This window comes from Trachymyrmex septentrionalis, unplaced genomic scaffold (genome assembly GCF_001594115.1).
Source record: "Trachymyrmex septentrionalis isolate Tsep2-gDNA-1 unplaced genomic scaffold, Tsep1.0 scaffold83, whole genome shotgun sequence".
Lineage (NCBI taxonomy): Eukaryota > Metazoa > Arthropoda > Insecta > Hymenoptera > Formicidae > Trachymyrmex > Trachymyrmex septentrionalis.
Genome location: NW_017306018.1, coordinates 2,366,708 through 2,374,014, shown reverse-complemented (window position 1 = coordinate 2,374,014; position 7,307 = coordinate 2,366,708). Strand labels below are relative to the sequence as shown.

The window sequence follows — 7,307 nt, the reverse complement described above, 5'->3', positions numbered from 1 at the left end:
ATTCGAGCGAGTCGCAAAGGGCCGGCCGTCGCTCGTAGTACTGAAGGGGGTGTGTGTGTGTGTGTGTGTGTGTGTATATATATACGCGTCGTTCGCAATTAATGCTCTATGCCTGGAATTTGGGTTGTGCAAATGACGGAACAGAATTTCATAATTTTATTTTATTTTAAAAATAAGAGAGAGATATCTCAATTATTAATTAAAATTTTTCATAGAACATTCCGAAAGGATCGATTCTAAATACGATTCGAATTAACAATTATTTTTCTCGTGTAACAGTGATGCCGTGTACTTGACGACGTACGCACGTTTCTAATTATCATCGATAAATAAATTTTCGTACATTCTGAAGACGATTATGTAGCAATCGCCGTGGAGAACAACAAGTCAAATGGATTTCATCTTGAAATCATATTTGCATTAATGGGATTCGTATGCATGAGTGGGAAATTAAATGCAATGCCAATGCGAAAAGTCATATCTTAAAATAATAACGAAGAAACAAAATATCGGGCGTAACGTGGGAGGAGGAATCGGAGGAATCATTTGTAATTCAATAATTCCAGTTCGTTTGTAATCCGGTAATCTATACTGCGGCTCGTTATTCCTGCATCATAATGAGTTTCGCGTTACTCGCCTTTTCTCGACACGGACAGCTGGATAATCCGCAGTAACGAATTGTTGGTTCAACCATGGCCGGTGCCGAGTTATCTGGGTCGCGATATCAGCTATGAAATTCTTTTTTAATAACGAAAATAACGAAACACGTATTATCGGCGGGCAAATTCCACTCATCTCTTTTAAAAGCTGCTGAAAGCCGAGATGTAACGATGTAACAACGCATCTTCGGAAAATCGCATAAATCGATATAAAGTCGTTGCATTTTTATAAAAAGTATTACATAATATGTATCTAGAAACACGAGGATCTGTGTAGATAAATTCAAGATAAGGAACTCAAGAATTATCAAACTTAGGACTAAGATTATCAATCGTCTCTTAATTTTTTCTTAAATATTTCATACTTTTATATTTTTTTCAATCAAAAGTATTTGTTTGTACAGTATGTCTTTTTAAATATTGTATTTTTAGTGAAAATCAGCTGATGTTCTTCTATTATCTTATCCGCATATTTCGATGATAATTTTTCGAGAAGAAGCACGAATTCGCGCGTTTAAATGGTTTTCGTGGCATCAAACCAAATCTCGACGGTTGCCTAATGGTCTTCTCACGCAGCCACCGTAAAATAGAGAAATCATCGTAAAAGCAGCCAACGACGCGCAGCCACCCTTCTGTGCCGCCGTCGAAGCCTCGGTAAGCGGGCGAAATTTGATTACTAAATAATTCGTACGACGTGATAGTAAATCGTGGGTGCTGGCTCGCGGCTCGCCCTAAGAATACAAATGAGAGAAACGTCTACACGCGCACTACTGGCGAACGTGTTCGAGCAGCAGTCATTTGTGAGGAAAATACATCGTTAAAAGTATTATAATTATTTTATGAAAAAGTATTTTTACGATAAACTGCATCTGTTCTACATAATACACATGTGATGCTATCTTTGTGTGTAACAAATTATCATTCAAAATAATAAAAAAAAAAAAACGGAGACGAAAGAAAATTTGAGAATTATGTATAATTTAGAATAAAATTGACAAACGTAAGGTAAATAATATTAATGTTGTATAAGGAAATATTTAATTTTGCGTTTTACGAAAATTGCTTTCCGTTTATGCGCGTACAGTGCGTTTTGATAAAATTCGTTAGTATTTAGAATATCCAATAGACGAACCGAAGAGACATTAATTTCCAATCGATTTACTGCTATAGTAATTACGCGCGTTACATGCAAACTCGATTTTACCCGCTCGCTCGATTGCTTAACATAGTTGCAGCATCACGTCTGCGAGTATTTATACTACATCTCATTGGCGAAGTGGTACATCAATTCAGTACTGACGTATGCGGTGTTTTGTTAACGGTAAACGTTATTGGCCAATAGTGATTTAGCCTCGGTCGACGAAAATTCATTCCCATTAAAGAATGATTGACGTAACTGACGTTTATATGGGCTTTTACCTGTGACGTACGACATAGTCGTAACTAACGTGATATTAACTGCTTTCCTCAAGAAGCAATAATTTACGTAAATATGCGCGATGCAAATGTGAGTCGCATTTTTACTCTTTTAACACTTCGCACTTCCATCATTTTTTTTTTAACTCACCTCACTGCTAGCAATTTTTTATGCGTATATTTATGCGGGATATTGCTTGAAAGAAATGACTTTTCGATTTTATTATTCATGGCGTCGTATAAGAATGGAAAAAAAACTCTTGTAACAGTTGCATTACATTATACTTACTTTAATACTAATCTTTCATTTGTTGGAGAATTATGTTATTGACTTTTTCATTTCTAACATAATTCTACACAGCTACGTCTGACATAATCAAGCGTATCCATGTATTAAAGAATTATCTAATTACTATTCACATAAATTTGTACAAAATTATTTCTAAGAAAAATCTAATAAATATTTACTAAAACTTTTATACCTCTACCGTAATAAATTTCATTAAACGAACACTTACAGTTTCGACATTTATAAAACAATTTAAAAAAAGACCATTGCGAGTATCTATTATTATCATTGCAACTTGATTAATCGCAACGTGTATAAATATAAATTATTAAAAAACAGAAATCCGATGGGTTGATAAGTTTTTTATGCAGGCAATTTCACTTCATTTCTTTCAAGAATTTCGAATCTGTAATTTCATTACACGTTTTCAACAGCATGCGTAGGAACGCGATTGTCGGTGTGAGATTCGTGGAAAATTATTCGCGCGAACATAAATACGCGAAACTCTGAAAAAAAGTACGACGTCATACATTCGCGGCGGACTAAAAATCACGACGCTTCCGGTTTACGTTCGCCATTTCATGGCCGTCGAGACGAGCGGGGTCCCTATGTTATATTACTGTTGCGTATTTATGCGTGTGTAAAAAAAAAAACGTACACGTACGGATAACGCGCTAATACACACGTGGCCCTTCGGCCACGTCCACGCCGCGTCCCTACGCTTTTACATGAAAAAGTACCCGTTTTAAAGCGACCACGATGTCGAAGCTTTGATATTTTTTTCGGAATTATCAATGATTTTGGATGACCCTTTATATCGTTACGACTTTAAAATATTTTTGTTACTATTTATATATCGCATATGCATTTCATATGAGTACAATTTTGATTTATGCCATATAAGGATTGCAAATTCCAAAATGTAATTAAAATGGCAATGAAACAAAAAATACTAAAAACATATTAAATTCAAATATACCAAAAACAAATTACTTCTACATATAATATTTTTCAAGTGCACGATGCTTCAGAGTTACTGCAATAATATCTACAATAATATAATTCTCATTTTAACGAATAATACTTAACTTTAATCTTGATTCAATTAATTCTTAATCTTTTTCTAGTTCCAAGACTTAAAAAAAAAAATGAAGTGTACGTTGAACAGAAATTAAATTAAATTTATATTGGTGGAGGCAGGCATAAGTCAATTTCTTCATTAACTTTGACACTCTTTTGTTATTTTTATATTTTTTAATTTCGTCAAATTTATTGCTATTTGTTTGATTTGCGTAGAAAGAAGCAGGAGAGGGATGGGGAAGGAAGTTCGGATTAATCTGTAAAAAAATCAAGGTATTCACTTGAACAAAAGTACTTTTTTCCTTTCCCTGTGTACATCTACCATTGCTGGTTCTTGGATAGGTTTAGTTTGCATCCTTGGGAAATCTACAGTTATGGAATGCTACTGTGCGGGCACGATAGAGAATGGCAGAGGGGAAGAACGACAGAGGGAGAACATGTGGGTGTGCGGAAATGCAGATATTTGCCAGGAAATTGATAACTCGAATAAACTCGTCGCAAAACATTCAAACAGGCTGCCAAACGGTACGATTGTACACTGCAATCCCCGGTTACGAACCAAACACCGCATATCCCCCCCCCCTCCCCCCGATGCAATGGCTGTACATGCGTTAGCGGGTGTGATGTGCGAGCGATACAATGCGTATATTACTTGCTCGCCGGTATTCTCCGCGCCGACGGCGAACTGATTACAGACCGATTTGCAATTTTATTTCGACTTCTAATCGTCAGAAGTTACTGACAGGATCTGACAATCCTGTCGGTAACAGCGATTGAAAAATTAATTGTATCGTTTCGCATTTTACAACAATAAGTTTTCTAATAATACTTGTAAATCTCACTACAACGTATCCAAATGTAAATGATGTACACGGTAAAAAAAAAAACATCCTGTATCTGTGTTACGGTCCATTTAAATCCAAGTTAAAATCTTGTGTCGAATTTTTAGTATGTCCGAATGTTAATTTAACATAATATGATTGTGCTATTCGAATATTTTGTGTTAAATTGATGTTCAACGTTTCTTAAAATTGAAACAAGACAATTTATGAGCAATATTTAAGTGATGAAATAACATTAAAATAATGTTTTATAAAATGTAAATTCTACATGGATAAATAAATAAAATGTGTTAATGCGACACATTATAAATGTTAAATTTGTTGAAACATGTTAATTTAATATATTATAAATATTAATTTTGATGAAGAAATATGATTGCTTACAACTTGTGTACGTTTCCTGTGTAAATTCTTTTCAAATTAACACAAATTTTTCGTCTATGTAAACCATCACATTTTAAGAAAATTAAGAAATTAGAATTATTCTGTAACCGTTATAAAGTTATGAAGAAATTATAGACTATATCTCGTATATCACGAAACGTATATTGTGATTTTTTTTTTCTACTACACATATAATAATATTATAAAATTGAGAAATGATAACGATTATTGAAATGATGATAGTCGATTATAGCAACTAGTGGATGCGGCCAAACACGCGCATTACAGACGCGAATCAATATTAACTTGATATTTTTGCCGCGCCATTAGAGTCAAACAAACGCAATGTAAATTGCACGATACAGTCGCGTATAATTATTTGCCATAAATAGTGATGAAGCACGGGCACGAGCGTATGTCAACCGCGTCTCTATATGCACCCTTCACGGAGCGGTTCAAAAAGGACGTGAGTGTATAATGAAAATACCACACTATATATGGAGTATAAAATAGGTACGTATACGCGGCCAATTCGCATAACAGCGTCGACGTTTGAGATACATCAAACAACATATTAATAATATCTCCGGCACATCACAAATCACGATTAGCAATAAATTTTAATACATCAAAGGAATTTATAAATAACAAGGGATTTAATCCAACAATGAAAAATATTTTGTTTCTTTAAATTTAAAATCTATTCAAATAATTAGTGCAAGAAAGAGAGAGGGAGAGAGAGCGAGAGAGAGAGAGAGCGAAAGAGTGAGTATAATTTAAAAAAAAAACTCATATAGCGTTTTCCGTAATTAAAATTGACTCTTCGCTCTCAATCATGCAAGTAATTTTCCGCAATGACTGTCCCCTGTTGCGTAACGCAACACGCCGTGCATCGCCACAAAGTCGGTATCAACTAATTAGCAACGCGCTAACGTCGACCGGTTGCGCGCGACGCGGTCAAAGGGCATCGTTATCTCTGCACCCCGAACTACGCGAGAAAAAAAAAAGAGAAAGAAAAAGAACAGAAGGGAGAGACACTTTCCGTGTGCTTCCAACCCCTTTCCTCTTTCGCAATCAAACGAAAATTAGCCGACGAAAAGCGAGCGAACTGACCATCGTACGTTTTTTCGCCGACGGTGAATTTGCGACGGAGAAATGTACGATTTCACGAGAATCGTTGCTAGATTCAGCGCATAGACCGGTTTTTTTTTTATCTTGAGAGAAATTATTTTAACCTTACATTACTGAAATTATTGATAATTATTTAGAGAAAATTATTAAAAACGTTAATAGTTATAAAAATTATCATGAGAGAAAGCTATTTCAGATCCCACACATACACTTAATGTTTAGCATAAACGGAATAAACCAGATTGTCCCACTCAGAAAGACACACGAAAATTTATAAAGTTATCAGAAATTAATACAAATTAAAAAATATCGATTAAATTTTGTAGCAATAATAATCAATTTCCTTTCATGATGAAATGATAAATCAAATACTTTATCAGATAATAATCTTTTTAGACGATTTGTTCCAAGTTCAATCAAATCGGATTTAAATTTTTCAAAGAATTTTCTTTTTTCAAAGAATATTATATCGTATTATATTATTTAAAATTACCGTTATCTCAACAACGCGAATCCGAAGGAAACCATACGTTGAAGAGCACGGAAAAAGCGGGCGACGGCATCGTGACCGGGGAAAAATGGATGGCTCTATCTTTCGGTAATTAAGACAATGGCGAAAAATAAACAAACGCACAGAGAGAGAGAGAGAGAGAGAGAGAGAGAGAGAGAGAGAGAGAGAACAAGCCCTCTGTGCGAACGCATCTCTTCGGGGCTGTCCGTGGCACAGCTGTTACGTTGCCGGGGGCTCAAATAAACGACTTAGGTAGATTAAGCATACAAATCTCGATGATTCTGCTCCTGGCGTAGCCGGCTTTAACCCACCCGTACGTCGGGGTCAACGCGAAAAAATATACGGCTTGTCCACCCCGACCGCCCGCGACTCGAGAAATATTGAGCGTTCTCAAACAATACGGCATGTGTTTCCTTATCTCTTAAGATACATATCCGCGGTATGTTTTGAAAATTTTGAATACGCAGCTGAGTTTGTTTAACAGGGACAATGTTTATGATAACGTAGAAAATCCGCGTGGCTGTCTTTCGAGATTACGTCAATAGGGATACCTTACGAGTCGACGTAAAGATTTCAGTGACATTTTATGCTTTTTCTCAGAATAACATCTTATTAATGTATTGCCAAAGTTCAACAAACAGAATCGTATCAACGTTAAGAAAGATATTAAAATCGTACAAAGAGACAGAAATGATCAATACAAATGATTAAATATTGATACGTACGATAGCATAATTAAAAATTGTACGTAAAGAATGAAATGTTAATTAAAAATTCGGACACGGGATCGATTCTACATCATATTGATCATTATCCGCTCGGGGGGGGAAAAAAAAGCAAAAAAAAAAAAAAACATGCATGTAATTGAACTCACGTCTGTACGGCCGTCCCTCCTCCGGAGTGGATCGTTCAGTGTTCTCGGATCCTGGTGTGGCGTTGGCGTCACGGTCTTCCTCATCGGGAGTCGCGCCACGATTCGGCACGGAACCAGTGCC

At 35.7% G+C, this 7,307-nt stretch overlaps 1 protein-coding gene across 1 annotated transcript in view; it reads right to left on the bottom strand.

The window, feature by feature from the left end:
• Positions 1 to 7,307, bottom strand: part of LOC108754922 — a 28,826-nt gene that overhangs the window by 10,761 nt on the left and 10,758 nt on the right. The window lies entirely within an intron of this gene.